Source organism: Camelus ferus, chromosome 16 (assembly GCF_009834535.1).
Source record: "Camelus ferus isolate YT-003-E chromosome 16, BCGSAC_Cfer_1.0, whole genome shotgun sequence".
Classification (NCBI taxonomy): domain Eukaryota; kingdom Metazoa; phylum Chordata; class Mammalia; order Artiodactyla; family Camelidae; genus Camelus; species Camelus ferus.
The window spans coordinates 19,584,328-19,600,650 of record NC_045711.1 but is presented as its reverse complement, the minus strand read 5'-3'; the positions used below and the strand labels follow the sequence as shown (position 1 = coordinate 19,600,650).

Genomic DNA, 16,323 nt, shown 5'->3' with positions numbered 1-16,323 from the left:
CTCTTGACTCCTATCCTCTAAGTAGCGCTGCGGACCAGGCAGTGGCCATCTTCAAGGCTGCCATCTCCCAGGTGCCAGCTGCAGAGGAGTTGGTGGCTGGAGGGTCCTAAAGTTACAGAGCAAAGCTAAGTCGTTGCAGACAGGGCCATTCTCCTCAGAGAGGCTCAAAACACAGAAATTTCCATATGAACCCCCACTTCTTGCTGTCCCAGGGCCCACTGGGCCCCCACACCCCAAGGCTGGCTGGGATCCATGGTTGCACTGGGTTTTCTGGCTTGGATTAAGGGACCTGTTGTTGAGTCACCATTAGCCCATCATAAGCCTCCCAGGGCAGGTGACAGCACACAGACCAGGGCTCCCGTCCCGGCTCCGCCCTCTAGAGCCTTGTGACCTCGGGTGAGTTGCTTTCCGCTCTGGGCCTCTGCCTACTCTGTCAGCAGATGGCTGGCCCCTCTTTACTCCAGGTTCTCACCTCAACACTCACAGCCCCCAGCCCCTCTATCCCCACCCCTCATCATTCCCAGAGCAGTAGCCACGGGCCGCCCATGGGCCTCTCCCTCCTGAAACCGAAAGGCTCCATCCCAGACCCCATCACACAGCTGGACTCCCCACTGCCAGGGCCTGTTCCCGGCCTCTGATCTCTCGACCTGCCCCTAGAGTGGACCCGTACTGTGCCTGGCCCTGTGTGCTGGGCCCCCAGCCTGTGATTCCTCCTTCACAGCCACCCTGAGGACAGACAGGGAAACTGAGGCTGAGAGAGGCTAGGTCCCTCGCCCGGGTCACCGAGAGCTGGGACTCTGAGCAGAGGAGGTGACACATGGCCATGGGAGGCAAGTCTGAGAGGAGGAGGAGTATGCGGGTGGACGGCCTGCCCTGCCCCACTTCCTGTTGGTCACCTGGCCTGCCCCAGGCTCTCTCAGCCTCCTTCCAGCCCCCTACTTCCTGGAAGGGCTTTCTCCAGACCCATAAATCCAGTTGGATTTGTTCTTATAATGTGGGAAGCAAAATTAGCTCCACTCTACACAGAAGGGAACTGAAGCTCAGAGCAGAAACGTGACTTGCCCAAGGTCACGAAGCCGTGGAACAAAGTGGCAGCTCGGAGACCAGAACCCAGGTCCCTGGACACCCTGTCCAGTGCTCCCCCTGCCCCTGCAGTGGCTGCAGCCGCCACAGGACATGAGCCCAACCCTCTGAAGTTCCCCAAACGCTTTCCTGGGTCATGGTCACAGTACCACCCCCTCCACGGTCCTAGACAGGGAGGCAGGAGGGGAACAGGGTCTGCACGTGAGAGTCTAGACTGGCCCTGGGCTCCCAGCAAGAGTGGGGAGCCCTGCCCCCCCAGCGCTGTCCTGTCCGCACCTCCTCCTCCTGAGGCCCAGCTGCCTCCTTCGCAAAACGAGCCTCCCAGGGGATGTGCTCATGAAATTCAATGCGGCGTGGGAGTGTGCGGGCACAGGCTGGGCACTCCGTGGCTCCGTCATCCTCACCGTCCCCATCCACTGGAGCGTGGGGCCCGAGCAGCCAGCAAGCCCCTAGTCCTGCGTTCAAGGCCTGGTCGCCCCCCAGCTCACTGTGGGACCTCCCCTGGGCCTCAACCTTCACCTGCAAATAGGTAGATTCCACCTGCCTCAGAAGGCGGTGAAGAGGGGACACCGAGGCCCTGCAGACACATGGTTAAGCACCAGGTCCCCCAGTGTCCCCCAAGGGGCTTCCCGCTCTGACAACCAGCCTGGGGCTCCAGACGTGATTGAAAGTCGGTGCGTTCTCTGACCCTCCCATGCAGCCTGGGTGTGATGCTCTCAGAATGTGTCTAATAGTCAGCAAAGCAGGAAAGCCCTGAGCTCCGCCAGGGCAGGGACCTGGCCGCCTGCTCCCCTGTGGCCGGGTGGTCACAGCTGGCAGGTGGTGCTCGGTAAACACTGGCACAGCAACCATGAGTGACCACGACCCATCAGCCCCCTCACATTCTGTGGTCTGGAGACAGGGGCTGGACACACTGGCCACAAGTAAAGGCTGCGGCGGGGTCGGGGCTGGGCGGGTGTCCACTCTCCAAGCCCCGAGGTGAAGTCAGGGGCAGGAAGCTCTGGCCCCCAGGGTGGACGGCGGGTCATGCCAGGCATCAGGGAACTTTTCCGAGGGTATTTTTATCTTGAGAACATCCTTCCACAGAGGGTGGGGGCAGGAGGGAGACAGGGTGTCCTTGGCCCCAGGCCCCTGGGAGCAGCAGAGGACAGAGGCCCCTGGGTGCCTTTTATAGACACTGCCCCATCCCTGGGCTTCACTGGGTCCCAGGGGCAAGTAGGCCCCAGAGGTTCTTGGGGTTTTCATGGGGCTCCCAACTCTGATCCAACTCACTGTGTGACCTGGGGCAGGTCTCTGTCCCTCTCTGGGCCTCCCTCTTGCAGTCAACCTTTCCTGAGGGCCTGCACGATGCTGGGCTCAGCTGGGCACCAGGGACTCAAGGATGGACCAGCAAGCGCCTGCCTGCATGGGGCGCCCTGCCGAGCAGGAAGATAGCAAGTGAAGCGGCACCACAACCAGCAGGGTCAGAGCCCTCGGAGCCCCAGAGAGAGCCCAGCCTGAGGCTGACCAAAGCACAGTGGGGGCACTCGGAGCCCCACAGACCAGGGTGCACACGGGCACACACTGGCCCTCGGGCAGGGCTCACTCAACTCGGAGCCTCCCTACTCCCATCGGCAGACAAGCAGGCTGGCCCTTCCAGCCACAACACTCCAGGATCCCAAGGATTTGGGGTCGAGGGGGTACCGAGAGACAGGCAGGGCGCACCTTGTCACCCTAACAGCAGGGAGGGCAGAGGTGTACTGAGTCCCTACGTGCGCAGGCTCTGAGAGATCCTGTGTCATTTCCAAGAGCTCGGACTTAACCCCAAGGGCAAAGGGGTGCCACAGAGTTTGAAAGTATAAATTCTGGGGCAATATGGCTTGGGTTCAAATCTTGTCTCTGGACCTTCCTGGGTGACCTTGGACAAGTCATATAACCTCTCTGAGCCCTGTTTTCTCTCCCGTGAGACAGGATTGCCACTGCTATGTCTCATGGGGTCATGATGGGATTTCAGCAAGTTAACACACAGAGCTGGAAATTTTCTGTCCCCCAGCCCCTCCCATCACCACATTTCTGAGCCCCTGAGTCACTCTGAAGAGGGGTCACAGGCCCCGGGAGGGCCTCGACTAGAGCTCACTCCAAGCAGGAAGGAGTGGGTGGAGGGACAGGATGGAAGGAACCACAGTCGAGGGACCCAATGAGCAAAGGCACCACAGTGCTTTTTCCTAACAGCTGTGATTTTCCAAGCTTCAACTTAATTCAAGGCTCAGACATTTTCTAAGTGCCCAGCCTGTGTACAGGTGAGCAAAGACCTGAGATAGAGTGACAAGAAATGGCCTGGGACAAGAAAGACCATGAAAGAAAAGGCTGGAAAATGTGCCAACATGAAAACAGTTCTGATGTTTTTTATCAAAACCCATTATAGGCAAAATCAGAAGTAAATGACAAATGCTTGTTATAAAAAGAACTGATACACTTAATATGCAAAGGGTTTGTGTAGACCAACAAGAGAAAAGGACACGTAGGAGTAAGAGGAGGGCTAGGGCTGGGCCCCCACTGGGCTTGCGTGATCATGTGACCCTCAGCGAGCGCTGGCCCAGCAATGCCAGCCTCAGAGTCCACCATGGAATACCATGCATCCTTCAAGCTCAAAGCATGCCTCCTCTATGAAGTCTTCCAAGATTCCCCTAGGTCCCTGGCTGCTCTTGCCAAGCCCCACATGTTTCTTTGGCCCCTGGAACTGCGTGCCTTTCTTCTGCTGAGTGCCTGGCACTGCACCCGAGAACGTTCTCAGTGGGACGGCCCAAGCGTCTTTGACAGCAGAGGAAGTGAGGCACAGAGAGGAGTATGGCTGTGTCTGCAGGCACCAGGCTATGAGCCGCACAGCTGAGCCCAGCACCGGGATCCAGCCACCTCCTCCCTACAGGGCCCTCCAGGCCCGGAGCTGCATTTCTTCACAGCAGGCTGGGCCCCACGTGACGCCTCTCTGGGCAAATGCCAGCAGGACCAGGGCCTGAGCCCCTAGTCTCAGTCCCCCAGTGACCTGGATACCCTGCTGCGGGAGCGCAGGGACCAGTGTCTCCTCAGCTTCCCTCTTTTGTCCTCCTCACTTTGTCAGTGTGGCTTTATTTGGGGAACAGAACATTCACTGGGAGGGCCTCGCAGACCTCTGAGGGCGGTTCACCCGGCACGGATGTCGGAGCCTTGCCAGGCCCCACAGTCCGGGCGCTATTCAACACAGCGCACTGGTTATCGAATCACACATTTTGGAACAATGTTTTGGTAAGTATTTCACATTTCTATTTTCTTTTGTACATGGGTTTTCTCACATGTCCAAAAAAAAATCATCCTGAGCAAGTGGACATCAGAGGTGTCCACGCCAGCCAGGTGCAGCCGGGGCCTCACCTGGGAAGCAGCGTGGCGCCAGGCTCTCTCTCTCACTCCTTCATTCGTGTGTTCCTTTGTTCCACAAGCACGTGTCCACCGAGTACCACGTGTGGCGTGACCAGGTGGGAAGGGCCCGCCTGCCTGATGTTCATAACCAACAAGAGAGGCGGACACTTGGGGGGAAATGAATAAGTGAAGAGGGTTCCAAGGCACTGCTCCCGCCTGGGGAGGTGCGGCCCAGCTGACTGCAAGAGCAGAGAGCCAGGACCCCGACGGGACAGGGCTCCGGGCAGAGGATGCTGTGGCAGGGAGGAGGGACGAGGGTGAGCAAGCGGGTGGGAGGCGAGGTCTGGGCGGGGCAGGCTCCTCCAGGCCTGATCACGCGAGGAGACTGAGGCTCAGGGAGGGAAGTCACCACGAGGGAGGGCAACCAACCTTCTGACCCCACCGCAGCCTGACTGCCTCGCACACTTTTCCAATCCCAGCAAACAGGAACTGTGGACACTGTGACATGTGCTACTTCAGCTCATGCCATGGGTCCTTTGGAGAGTCGCAACAGACTGGGGCTCAGAGACGGCAAGCGCCATGCCCGGGGCCACACATCTGGCCCACCGCAGAGCTAGGGCGGGAATCATCTAAATCCAGATTCAGGGCTGTGGGAACAGAGAACCGCGACTTGACCACACACGTCTGGCCCTGATGACTCAGGAGAAAACTAGAGTCTCTCCAAGTGGCTCAGGACCATCTCCTACAGGAAGACTCCCCGGGCTGCCTCTCCCTCATGGCTAACTGGTGGGGCAGGGGCCTGGTATCTGGACCCCATTTGGCCGCCGCTGTGCTGTGTGACCTTGAGTCACTGACCCTCTCTGAGCCTGTGCCCAAGAAGATGAGGTAGATTTGTGGGGGGGGTTCCTGGTGCAAGGGTGTGACCAGCAGGCCTCTGCCCCAAGAACCCCAGGAAAAGTCTTCTCACACCTGGAGCTTTTGTTTAGCACCGACTGTGTGTACCTCTCAACAAGTCTATGAGACACTTCCCCAAGAGGAAGAAACAGGGTCAGTACCCCAAGGCCACAGGCCATCAGTGCCTGGGGCTGTCCCCTTCTCAGGCTGAACACCCTGGAGACGTCACCTATCCTCCCGACAGGAGGCTCATGCAGAGACCAGAGTGCAGGTATGAAGCTGGCAGCCTGCTGCTCACATAGAGGGGTGCGCATCTGTGTGCAGCCCGCACTGGCCGTGCACCCATGTCCTTTGTGGGAGCACATGAAAGGGACACAGGCTGTGTCCTCATGAGGACACATCTGTGCCTATGTTCATCCCGAAGCGGGACACCTGGGGCTGAGTCTCTGTGTCTGCTCTCCCACATGTGTATGTACACGTGTGTGTAGGCATGACACATGTGTGGCACACGTGTGCAGGCTATGTGCATGTGCATGCACCAGAGTCCCTTGCCTAATCCTGGCGGTGGCCATGGGGTGCTGGAGATGGTCTGGTCACCTTGGTAACGGGGCAGGAGCTGGCTAAGCTGGGACAGCCTTGGTTCAAAAGCAAAAAAAAAAAAAAAAAAAAATCAAACCGCTGAACACAGAGAGAAGAAGCGGGAGCCGTGAGGGCCTCAGCCCCAGGCTCCGCTCTGAGCTCCAGAGCAGCCCGGCCCACCAGCACCTGACCCAGGTGAGGGCCACTGCAGCCGGAACACGGGTATGAGGGCCCAGTGGGCTGGTGCTCGCCAGTGTGGGACCCCCTCCCCGAGTCCTGGGGAGCCCACCTCACAGGCAGCAGGCAGGGGCTAACGGGCCCCCATCTGCAGCTTCACCAGCCCCAGGAGAGGGCGCTTCGCAAACAGGGGACGCTGGACTGAGCCTGCACAGAAGTCACCCTCTCTGGACAATCAGCACACTAATTGCACGCACTGCCTCGAGGCCAGTGCATTAGCCCAGACCTTGTGATGGTTTATTCACGAGCTCCTTTCCCCACGGCCAGCTCATCAGCCTTGCTGCCTGAGCGGGTGGGGAGGGAGGGCCCGACCACAGACGCTTCCTACCCTCGCTCGCAAACACCGCGTGCTATTTATATTTCATCAGACAGAGTGCAGGGGATGAAACCGCTGGGCTCCGCTCCCCACAGGCAGCCGGGAGCTGCAAGCCCCACGCGGCAGTGTCTGGGAGGTGGACGCCGGCGTCCAGGCAGGGGAAGTCAGAGGTTCTCACGCCCACTGGAGTCACACAGGACCTCCGCTCACATCTACAGGGCTTTGCCTCATGTGTCCCGAGAAAGCCCAGGGAAGGAGGGCCTGCTGCTGTCTCCATCTGACCGACAGGGACACCGAGGCTCAGAGAGGTAGTGACTTGCCCAAAGCCACACAGCCTGTGAGATGCAGAGCTGGGGACTAAACCCAGCGGCCCCCAAGCCTGTGCCTTTATGCCCGGCACATGGTCTCCCTAACTGAGTCCCAGAGCAGCCCTGTGAGGTGGGCATCGTTACCATCCCTGCTTTACAGAAGAGGAAACTGAGGCTCAGAGAGGTAAAGGGACTTGCCCAGGGTCCCACAGCCAGGAATGTGACCTTGACTGATAACGTGCCCCAGTCCACGCCCTGGGGGATGAGAATGGCTCAGGGTCGGTCCCCACTACGACCTGACGCTGAAGCCACGTGGGGTCCCTTCACCTCACGAGGCGGCCCTTCCTCAATGCCCAGCCCACCTCCCAGACACCAAGTGGAGGTCCAGCTTTGTGGTTTCACCAAGTGGCTCTGGTACCTCCAAGGACCCAGCTGTCAGCACAGGGACAAGCGTGAAGGGCCCTCAAATCCCAGGGCTGACCTCTTGTCACCCCCACAGAGAAGGGGCCCCTCACCCACCCACATCGACACTGGACTGGGGAATCCTGGAGCCCCTGCCCACCCCCTGGGCATCCCATAACCCCTGGCTTCTCCTGAGACTCCGGGAAACAAGGTGGCTGGAACCCTGGCTGCCACAGGGCACCATGGCCCCCTCTCAGGGCCTTATCAGTGTCCTCATCTGTAAGATGGGCACTGACACCCCCTCTGAGGGTGGAGTGAGCACTGAGACTCGGCGCCCAGCACGGGGCCTTCCTGCAGTGATCGCCCAGCAAATGGCCCCAGCGGTCGGCACCCACATCGTTTGCAAAGCTTGAAGCAGTCTCCCTGCTTAAACACAGAGCTGCATGGGCTTTGCCCACTCTGGGTCCAAATCCCAACTCTGACACCCTGGTTGCGTGTCTCATGCACCCAGTGGCCCCCTGTGAGCCTCAGTGTCCCTGTCAGCCGAGGACGCCACACCCTCCCCGCAGGGCTCTCCAGGAGAGTGCAGCCTCAACCTCTGGCCTCAGCAAGCACTTGCGAGCCAAACAGTCCCTCACAGCATCGCGACACCAAGGCCAGGGCGGCTGGCACCTCTGAGCAACACCCTTGCCTGTGCCCGCGGGGGACCCTGAGAGGGCCCCACCCACTCACCCCCACCTCAGCTGAAGCCACAACTCCCTCCCATTCTCCCCCCGGCCTGTGCACTGACTGTGTTCAAATCGCAGCTCCGCTGCTCAGGTGTGGCAAGGCCTTGGGCAGCTCACGTCACCTGCAGGCCTCAGGTCCCCATCTGTAACTTGGGGGCCGGAAGACGTGGCCCTTGTGAGGGTCAGTGCACCCATCAAGAGTTCAGAACCATGCCTGGTGTGCAGGAATGTTACCACCGCCACTGTGCTAGCAGCACCAGCACCTCTGCGCCGGGCACCGGGGGTAGGGCGGGAGAGGGCCCACCCGTTCCAGCACTGGCCACACTGTGTTCTCTTGGCCTGTGTCCAGGCCTGCCAGCCCCAGGAGTCCTCAGGCATTTCCAGGCGCCCTTTTCCTGTGGCTCCAGCAAGGCCTGGGGTTTCTGGAAAGAAAACCTTTTCTGGTGGTTCAACCTCTGGCAACACTGAACCCCCAGCACTCCCCACCTGCAGGGTGCCCACTGCCAGCTAACTTCTGGCTTACACCTCAGGCAAGGTCTGGGGCCCCTGGGTTTGTCTCCGTCACAGCCCTGACCACACGAGGCACCCCTCACTCCCGGCCTCGAGGCCCGAGCACCCAGCTCTGACGCATCCCTGGAGTCACCCAGCACAGAGCCAGGAGTGAGTGTCTGTTTCCGGGGCACCCACGGCAGGACAGGCCCAGGGCCCGAGGACTTTACCCAGATGCTATGCTCTCATTTAAGCCTCTTAAGAGTCCTACGAGAGAGGTATTGTACTTGTACAAAGAGGAAACTGAAGCACGGGGAGGTGGCCTCTGAATGCTGGCGACTTCGTGTTGGCTGCAGCCCAGACCCCACCTCCCTCCTCTGCTCCAGCCTATGGGGTGGCAGGAGAGGCCAGCGCTAGTGACCAGCAACGCCCTGCAGTGGGGATGGCCCCTGATCCTGAGCGGCAGCTGCAGCCCAGAGCTTGGAAAAGCCATGTTCTGCTAGCCACCAGCCCAAATGAGGGGCCTCGGTGCTCAGCGTGGTGGCCACCATCAGACTCGTGGGACTGGACTATGCTCTCTGGGCCACTATGGCCTCATCTGTATAATGGGTTGTGGGGGAACTAAGGCAAGGCCAGCCCCTGGCAGAGGGAACACTCAGCAAGCAGCTGTGGAAGGAAGGGGTGGAGAGGCCCCAGTGGCCCAGGGTCCACCAGCCTCCCGCCACTCAGGCCGCCACCTCCTCCTGGCAGCTCAACCCAGACAGGGGTCTGAAGCCCTCAGAGGGGCATGAAAGGGCCCAGCACCAGATTCATGGCCATTGGACAGTGTTGGACCCAAGAGCATGAATGAAAAGGCACCCAGGCCTTGCACACAGGTAGGGAACTGCAGGGACTGTGCCCACAGGAAGGGCAGCGAGGAGCCGGCCCTGAGAGCAGCCAGGGATGTGGGGCGGGCTGCCCAGGGCACTGAAGCTGTGCTTCTGAGGGCTGCCCTGTCAGTTGCAGCCAGACTCCTGGACTGGGGCTCAGGGAGCACCTGGGGCTCCAGAAAATCCTTAAACCTCTCTGTAAATGGGGGTCACCTTCTGGGGGTCACATAGAGAAGGCAATGTGTCCATACCCATGAGGGTCTGAAGCAGCACAAACTTCCAGGAGACGCCCTTTCCTGAGACCCAGGAGCTTGTGCTCCCTCCAGCCAGGTGGGGCAGGGAGACAGGTGAGCCAGAGAACCTGGAAGCTGGGGGGATGCCGGGAGCGCGGCAGGGCGATGGCGTGGGAGGCAGCGAAGGACACACAGACCAAAAATCCAGCCCTGGCCTGGAAGCAGCTTCAGCTCCTCCTCAGAGAGTGGTGGGTGGGCAGAAGGGTCCAGAAGTTACTGAGGGTCCGAGCATAGAGCAAGGGGCAGTGGGGCCCAAACTCACGTGTGCTGCCCACACCAACAGCACTGCACTCTCACACCTGCTCACATGATCAGACACGTGCCCTCCACACAGGCAGGGCCCCTGTACGACCACAGCACCCCTCACCACCCACACATGTCTATACTGTCTGCCACTCAGACAGACTGACCGCATCTACACGGCTGGTCCCAGCCCCACCCCCTGGGGAGGGAAAAAGGAGTCTGGGGTTCATGAGGCCCCCCCACTCCTATAGCACCAGCACCCCCACCAAAGAGAGCCAGGTGGCTTGGACCCCCTCCAAACCCAGCCTCCGGGGGGGCGCAGCCCTGAGGAGGGACTCCCGCCGGCTCCTCAGTGCTGACAGGCTGATTAGAGGGTGGGGGAGCAGCTGGGGGAGCAGCCGCAGCCTCTGGGGGTGTGGGGGGGGGTCTGTCTCCTGCCTGCCTTTCCGTCCTCACGCAGCAGGCACCCTTCCCTGGGGAGCCCAGGCCTTCGGGACTGGACACACATCCACCTCTGTGACCCTCGAGTGAGCACACGCTAAGCGCCTACTGTGTGCCCGGCTGCCGGGACCCTGGGACAGCCTGTGACTCCTGTCTCACACCCAGGACACAGGCCTGCTCCACGGAAGTCCTGCCACGCAGGAAGGGGTGGGAAGGCGCTTCGGGATGAGCCCGGCCAGGCGTGCACGGCCACTCGACCCAGATCACCCGGTTCTCTGTGATTGATTCTTGGAGGAGACACATGAAGAGAGACATGAACCCAACTGCAGCCTGACAAACCTAAGCCCAGCCCCTCACAGCCGAGCAGACAGGGGAAGATGGACCACCCAGCACTCGGCACGGCGGCCCCACCAGGCTCTCGCTCACGGCCCAGCCCGGCTGCTCTGTCCTCACACTGTCCTTGAACCTGGTCAGCCCCGTCCCCCACGGGATCCTCCTCCCTCCAGAATCACCCCCACCCCCGATTCCACGCAGGACTCTGCTCAGTGCCCTGTCCCTAGCACATGCCCTGCGGTCACTGACTCAGGACTCTACTGACACTGAGGGCAGGGGCTCTTTTTTTTCTCAAGAGTATTTCTTAGAGCAATTTTAGGTTTACAACAAAATTGAGGGGAGGGTGCAGAGTGCCCATGTGCCCCCTGACCCTACGTGTGCAGCCCCCCAAACATTCGTCAATAGAATGGGACACGAGGGGTAAACACTGCCCTTCCCAGAATGCCACAGGGTTGGAATCAGACAGCACGTAGCCCATTAGGACTGGCTTCTTTCACTTAGTAGATGCATTTAGGGTTCTTCTGGGTCTTTCCATGGCTAGATAGCTCATTTCCTTTTAGTGCTGGAAGATACTCCATTGTCAGGATGGACCAGTTTATCTCTTCACCTACTGAAGAACATCTTGTTTGCTTCCAAGTTCTGGCCATAATGAATAAAGCTGCTACAAATATCCATGTGCCAGTTTTTGTGTGGATGTAAGTTCTCAACTTCCTTGGGTAAACACCAAGTGGCATCATGGCTGCACCACATGGTAAGAGTATGTTTAGCTTTCTAAGAAACTGCCAAACTGTCTTCCAAAGTGACTACCGCTCTGCACCCACCCCAGCAGTGAGCTAAGTTTCTGCTGCTCCACGTCACCGCCAGCCACTTACAGGTGTGTCATGGCGTCTCGTTTTGGTTTGCGTTTCACTGAGGACAATGACGTGGGGCATCTTTTCAGGCGTGTACTTGCCATCTGTGTGTCTTCCTGGCTGAAGTGTCTGCTCAGGACTGTTTCCTACTGGCCATTTGTTACTTGTTCCCTGTTGTTGCACTTTAAGAGTTCTTCGTGTATTTTGGGTAACAGCCATTGATCAGATGTGTCTTCCGCAAGTAGTTTCTTCCAGTATGTAGTCTGTCCTCTAATTCTCTTGGTAACATCCGTCCCAGAGTAGAAGTTTTTAAGTTTAATGATGTCCAGTGTGTCAATTATCTTTCGTGGATCATGTCTTTGATATTGTATCTAAAAAGGCATTACCACACCCAAGGTCATCCAGTTTCTCATTATCTCCTAGGAGTTTTACAGCTTTGTGTTTTACATTTATGTACCCATGTATGATCCACTGAGTTAATTTTTGTGAAAGGAGGCAGGTCTATGTCTAAGATTAACTTCTTTGCATGCATATGTCCAGTTGTCCCAGCGCCCTTTGTTGAAAAGACTATCCTGTTCTGCTGTATTGCCTTTGCTCCTTTGTCAAAGAACAGTTGACTATATTTGGGCGGGTCTATTTCTGGGCTTTCTATTCTGCTCCATTGATCTGTCTGTCTGTTCGTTTGCCAGTCCCACACTGTCTTGATTACTGTAGCTTCATAGTAAGTCTTTAAGTCAGTTAGTGTCAGTCCTAAAACTTTGTTCTTCTCCTTCAGTGTTGTGTCGACTGTTCCAGGTTTTTCGCCTCCTTTCCACATAAACTTTAGGATTAGTTTGTCAATATCCATAAAATAACTTCCTGGGATTTTCACTGGGCTGCACTGAATCCACAGATCAGGTTGGGAAGGGTGGACACCTAACAACACTGAGTCTTCCTTTCCATGTACATGGAATAGTTCTTTGACTTCCTTCATCAGAGTTTTGTTGGATTTATACCTAAGTAGTTTATTTTGGGGGGTGCTAATGTAAACGGTATTGGATTTTAATTTCAAATTCCACTTCTTTATTGCTGGTATACAGGAAAGTGACTGACTCTTGTATACTAACCTTGTATCCTGCAACCTTGCTGTAGCTGCTTACTAGCTCCAGGAGTTTTGTCGATTTTTCTCAAATTTTTCTACATAAATGATCATATAATCCACGAATAGAGACATTTTTATGTCTTCCTCCCCAATCTGTATGCCTTTTATTTCCTTTTCTTGTCTTATCTCATTAGCCAGGACTTCTAGCACGATGCTGGGAAGGAGTGGTGAGGGGGGCCGGCCTCGTTCCTGATCCTGGAGCTGAGTTTCCCACCGTACAGTGTGATGTCCTTATAGGCGTCCTTACCAAGCTGAGAAAGTTTCCCTCTATTCCTAGTTCACTGAGAATCTTCATTACAAGTGGATGTCGGCAGGGCTTTGTTTTGTCCCCTGGACTGTTCTGGCACCTGGAGGAGGTGCCGGCCCCCAGTAGGCCCCCAGTGAGCACTTGTGGAAGGACCAGGTGCAGGGTCTAGAGAAGTGTCTTGCAGGAAAAGGGAGACTCACCACGGCGATGGCCTCGGATAGGTGAGGGTGGGGGGCTAAGTGACGGGGGATAACAATCCATCCACAGGAAAGGGAGGAAGGCATGGTGAGGGACGCCGGTGCCCGGAGGTGGGAGCTGCGGTGGGAGCAAGCGGAGGTCCCCCCTCTGATTTTCTCAGTAAAGAGTAGGCTGCACTGTTGGCTGAGGGTCCGGGGCCTCAGGACCAAGAGGGCAGGTTCTGGGATGGAGAGGGAGGACCAGAACCCCAAGCTTGGAGGTGGGGTCTGGAGTGAGAGGGTCCATGAGGCCAAGGGGCTACCCCAAGCAGCAGAGGCTGTAAGTGGACTCAGGGGTTCATGTCCTTTAGGTCCTGTTTCCTGTACATCCGAGAGGCAGGGGCCAGGGGACTAGGATGGCTGGACACTCACCCTGGGAGGCACTGGTGCTACCTCCATGGGGCCAGGGCCTAAGCCCCCTCCTCTGGGAGCCTTCTCTGCTCCGCCAGCCCCAGAGCCCCTGCCCTCTGCAGAGACTTCTACTCAGGCCACATAGATTCCCTTAACTTTGGTCCACAGTTACAGAGGTGAGAGAATGAATGGCCTCCCCATCCAGCAAAACTGCAGCCTCACATCCTGGGCCACTGAGCACACTCACCAACAGGTGTGTGGACAGACCCAGGTTCCCACTCTCCACATCCACAGAAGCACAGCACAACCACGGGGGCTGATGGAGAGATGCCAGCCCCACCTCTGCCTCCCAAATGGATGAAGGGGCATGACCTGCATCCTGAGAGCTGCAGTAGGGCCTTGGCCTAAGCCCCTCCCTTGCACATACCTCCAGCCACAGCGGTGCTCAGACAGTGATCTGTCTTTCTGTCCTAGTCTGTGGGGCACAAATGCAGGAGCCTGGACCAGCCCCATGTCCCGTGGCTGAGGTCACAGGGGATGGAGGGCCACAGGTCCCCCTCCTGGGACCTCAGTTTCTCCACCTGTAAAATGGATGGAACTCTGAAAACCCTCCATCATCTAGACTTCTGAAGTAGTCCTAACACCTGGCACACAGAATCACAATTTGAATGGGGCAGACTTAGTCCCATTTCTCAGAGTAGGGAAGTGAGGCTCAGAGAGGTAAAGCTGCTTGCCTGGAGTCACACAGCAAGTTGGTGGAGGGCAGCCCCATTTAAATCCAGGCATTTAAATCCAGGCAACCCTGGCTCATGTCCAACACTGCACCTCCTGGATCTTCAGCCCAGGTCTAGGCCTCCCCAGAGGGAGAGCCTGGCAGGGCCCGTGGCCTCCTTAAAGGGCCCCGTGCCTCTGGAGGGACCGAGGCCCAAACATGGGCTTCTCGGTCTGGGTTCAAGTGCACTTTGGGCCCTGCCTCCCTAGGTTTCTTAAGCCCTGCTCTCTGCCCGCCAGGACGGTTTGAGTATTAAATGAGACAATGTTCAGGAAAGCACCGAGCGCAGCGCCTGGCCCAGAAGACGTGGAGTAAACAGGTATTTTTGTTATTATTTCTGGATGCCAAGTCTCAGCGAAACATCACAGCACTCCCTGAGAAGTAAACGCACCCAGTGACACCACAGGCTGCTGGACTCACCATCAAGGCAGGCATTTTGCTGAAGCCCCCAAAGTGTCCTGATGGTCACCGGGAACCAAGGGAGGGGCCCAGGCCCCCAGGCCCCCAGGGTCACGTGGCCACAGGCCAGGGGATCGCAGCCATTCTGTAGTGTACCAGCCGTGTCCAGAGGGACGTTCCCTGGCAGCCCAGGGACAGGGCCAGGGCACGGGGGCCCGCAGGAGTGAAAGCCAGCCCCCTCCCCCCCGTGACAGCGAGCTTTCAGGGAAACCAAGAAACCGGCCATGTGGCTTCTTTGAGCCTCAGTTTCAGTGTCTGGAGTTAGGGCACCTGCGCCCTGTCCCTGGGGCATAGCCACGAGGACCCACTAGGGTGAGAAAGAGCCCCATACATGGCAGGGGCGCCCACCCAACTCAGAGACCCCAACCTGGGGGCAGGGTGAGGATCAGAGAAATAAGCTGTGCTGGCAGCTGCAAGAAAGGAGAGGGGAGAAAGGGGTTTTCACGTGAGCAGATGCTCCACTGGCTCCAAAACAAGAGACATGCAGGTGAAGCCCCTGAAGGGGAGCCTGCGCATCAGATGGGACTGGTAGGGTCTGGGTGACAGCGCAGCAGGCCACCAGCCAGGCTCCACGCTCCGAGGGGCAGAGCTGGGTCACCCCTGGCGGGCACAGCTCTTCAAGTCACAAAGGTACAAGCCCTTAGCCCCAGCAGGGCCACTTCCAGAACCTTCCCTTGGATGGCCCTGCAGGAGGACCTCGGTGTCCAGGGGTCCGCAGCAGCGCTGTGAGCCTCGGAATGGGGCAGGCTCACGAAACAGAAATCCAGCCAGGTTGATTTCAGAACCAATGTGCCGGCTGAAGTACTCATAAAAGGTGTCCTCTGCGACACCTCTCCCTGCCCCAGGGCGGTGCATCTCCTTCAACTGGTCCCAGCAACCCAGTGGGGGGAAGGGCCATTAATACCTCCATTTTGCAGATGAGCAAACTGAGACCCAGAACAGTCAAGCAACCTGCCCAGGGACACACAGCTGGTAAGTAGCAGAGAACAAACACATATGCCTGTATCTCCAAGATGCAAAAAAAATATTTTTTTTCTTAAAAAATAAAGACAGGGCAGCATATCCAAGGTGACCATGTGTGATGGGTTGAGTGACAGCTCCCCTCAAAAATACATGTCCCCCCAACACCTGTGAATGTGACCTTATTCAGATAACGGGTCTTTGTAGACATAACTAAGCTAAGGGTCTGGAGGTGAGGCCGCCCTAGATAAGGATGGCCCTAAATCCAGTGACCAGTGTCCTCACGAGAGCAGAGGAGAGACATGGGAGAGGGCCACGTGGAGACACAGGCAGAGGCTGGGGGCGCGTGTCTACAAGTCGAGGAAGCCCAGGGAATGCTAGCAGCCCCAGCAGCGGGAGGGAGGCCTGGAACAGACTCTCCCCAGAGCTTCCAGGAGAAAGCATCTGCTTACATCCTGATTCCAGACTCTGGCCTCCAGGACTGAGGACAGTAAGTCCGTGTTGCTTTAAGCCCCCAGTCTGTGGTGACTTGTCCTGGCGGCCATGAGACAGTAGTGCAGGGCACGATCTGCTCCCCGTTGTCCGGCCTGTTTCCTCCTCTGGACCTGGCTGACGGCCTGTCCCCCGGGACCGCTACCCCACGCAGCGCAGAGCTGAGCAGACTGACACCAGAGGCTCGGTCACAGCTCCCGGGGGTCCTGCTCCCCTCCGATCCCATG

The 16,323-nt window shown here is 57.9% G+C and overlaps 1 protein-coding gene across 4 annotated transcripts in view; it reads right to left on the bottom strand.

Moving 5' to 3' along the window:
* Positions 1-16,323, bottom strand: part of LOC102524042 (potassium inwardly rectifying channel subfamily J member 12) — a 34,988-nt gene that overhangs the window by 10,409 nt on the left and 8,256 nt on the right. The window contains exons 2-3 of one of the 4 annotated variants that reach the window (XM_032499079.1): positions 13,841-13,994; positions 1-106 (exon numbers count right to left, since the gene is read on the bottom strand). The exons of 1 other annotated variant lie outside the window; for it this stretch is intronic. The gene's annotated coding sequence lies outside the window, so the exon portion shown is untranslated. The remainder of the gene's footprint in view (positions 107-13,840; positions 13,995-16,323) is intronic. 2 more of the 4 variants (XM_032499080.1, XM_032499078.1) reach the window with 2 other exon arrangements.